Source organism: Lathyrus oleraceus, chromosome 4 (assembly GCF_024323335.1).
Source record: "Lathyrus oleraceus cultivar Zhongwan6 chromosome 4, CAAS_Psat_ZW6_1.0, whole genome shotgun sequence".
Taxonomy (NCBI): Eukaryota; Viridiplantae; Streptophyta; class Magnoliopsida; order Fabales; family Fabaceae; genus Lathyrus; species Lathyrus oleraceus.
In genome coordinates, this window is record NC_066582.1 from 388,213,135 (window position 1) to 388,216,103 (window position 2,969).

A 2,969-nucleotide genomic window follows, 5' to 3' on the forward strand; every position below is an offset into this window, starting at 1 on the left:
CTGGCGCGAAGGGATCTCCAATTCTGAACCTAGAGGTCTCTATTTATAGCTGAATCACATGTTATTTGCACCTTCAAATTAAACTTCCAAATTTGGAAATGGATGATGCATGCTTGCATGGGCATGTACAGTCCCATGAAGTCACTCCTCTAGCTCCATAATCAAGTGTGAATGAGTATGAAAGCAACTTGGAATGAAAGGCAACTGTAAGCAGCTGTTTAAAGTTTTGATTTTTCCAAATAATGATGCCATGTTCAAGCCATGTGCATCCCATTCAAATCTTGTCCAAAATGGATGAAATTGAACTTTTTGGAAAGGTTAGATCAAGAGGAACAACTTTCATATTGGACACTTTTCCATTTGAAACTTGTATCATGATGAATTTTGAGGTGGAAGTTTGGAAATTTTAACATATCAAAACAATTTCTAAGTGTTAAGGCATATGTTCACTTATTCCACCTTGGCTAACTTTTTATGTGAGCTTAAAATAAGAATAGTTCCTTCATAAAAGTTGTATCTATTTCAAAATCCTTCAAAATGGTCATAAATTTAACCCCATTTGGATTTGATATGACGTAGTTATGCATTTTTGAAATTGAGGAAAATCACTTGTTCAATGGTATTGGTCCAAAATGACCTATAATGTATCCTTATATCACATGCTCATAAATTTTGAATTAGCTCTTCCTAAAAACATAAAAGTTTAATTAGACACCTTGAATTTGATTGTGAAACTTGGAAATATTTTATCGCGTAAAAATTGAGCAAGTTATGGCCTTGGGAAGTTGACCTCCAAATTAGGGTTTAGACAAAATGGTCTATAATCGTTCACCATAAAAAATGACTTTACAAGAAAAAATAGCTCTAGACCTCATCATGAAAGTTGTTTGGAATGTCATTTAGCGTAACGTTTCTCTTGGAATCATTTTCATATGATAAACATTGTAGGAGATAGGGTCTAAGGGACCCCAGTTTTGATCAGATGAATTCCTCTAGTTAACCAACTTGCTAGCTTGCATTTCTCTTGACTTTTGGGACTCATGGGAGATCATATATGCATAAGATGATGAAATTTTAGGCGTCCCTTGAAATATTTGACCATTTTTTGAAGAAGCTTGGTGAAGAAGTTACACAAGACACCTAGATGAACTAGGGTTTCCACTGCAAACCAATTCCAAACTCTTGATGATTTGATGATCAAAATAACATGCGAAGCTTATGGGGACTCATATATGATGTCTAAATCCATTGTGGACAATTCCTTGATTGTGCTATTGGCAAAGAGGGTCTTAAACCCTCGATGTGAGCTTGATAGATCAAAGGTGATCATGTGCCTTACCTACAAAATAGTTAGACAAATGCAAAGACATATTTTTGGTATTTTGGTTAGTAAATGATAAAATACAAAGTATGATACAATCAAATGGTGCTTGGTGATCTCTCCTAATACAAACCGAATGAATGCGGGGTAAGGAGGATGCCAAGGTATGATCCCAATGTTAATGCATATGATGAGATAGCATGAGGGATCTTAGGGTCAAAATTGGGGTCTTACAGGGAGGCTATAGGCGATGATGAGTAGGTGGAGCTCTATATAATGTATTCCATGAGAACATATCAGCTTTATTTGGTTGGCACTGTAATTGTTTTGGACAAGAATGCCACTTATATATATCTCGTCTACCTACGATACTTCGAGGACTTCGAGTGGATCCATGAGCACAACTGAGGGGCCGCTTGTTTGGTTTACTTGTAGTTGAAGTTATCAGAGGGTTGTTGGTGGAAGACAAATCATGTCACATGCATCATCACACCCTTACTAATGATTTGTGTGTTCCATACTTTTTAGGCTTGGACCCTCCAGCAATTCCTGTGCATCTCTGGCTGGGCAGGTGTACCGACTTACATTGAATATATGCCGCGTACTATTTCATTTTCCCTGCTCAGAGGGAACCAAACAATATAGTCGCTCAGAGTGTATATTGACTGCTTGGTTGTCGAGGACATGCATTTCAACAATTATGTCGATCATCGTGAGACGCGTCCATTTGATGAGATAGTGGTATACTATGGATGGTTGGCATGCATATCACGTTTCATTGCTCCTCATCTTCCCGAGCACATGATACGACAGTTTGACCACACCCAGAACACTCCTAGATACCATGTTGTCTCTGCTGCTCCTGCTTTGACCCGTAGACAGATGGATGCCAGGTTTGATGATTATTAGAGTCCCATAATACCGGAGGACGCACGGTGTACCATAGTTGAGAGCGACTAGAGCTACACCAATGGGTACATCAGGTGGTTCTTTAGGGTGTCACATCTGTATATGGTGCAAGCTGCTCCAGGAGATCTACCGAGGCCAGATCACTAGGAGATACTAAAGGAGGAGAAGACAGAGTTAGATCATGTTGAGGATGTCTTGCATAGATATTGTCTAATAGTGAAGATTGCGCAGACAGGCATTGACATATATATCTTCCCTGATGGATCTGATGTGAGGCAGGTCCTATATGCCATCATGATGGAGGCACAGGGGCGAGGGGTATTAAAGGCCAATGAGCCAGAGAAGGGAGAGGAGATGTAGTCTGACATACACAGTAGTGCAGTAGTATATATTAGTTTTACTTTGGATTCATTATGCATTGTATTTTATTTTCACCTCATGCTACTTTATGGTGTATTTTTACTTTATTTATATATGATGTTTTTGGACCATCTTGATTTATGTACGTCACCTTTGGCATATCAATTACATGGTTTAAATCTCGTCACATAACATGGTACATAACGTTTATAAATATTCATCTGAATAAACCTAAACACAACATAACATCTACTGTTATGGTAGGTTACGAAGATACATCTTTGAAAAATAAATGAAGATGCATCTCTGATATAATATGTGTGTCAAATGCCTTTTAGAGTTAGTGCATGGTGTATGAATTTTAAAATATTAACGAGAT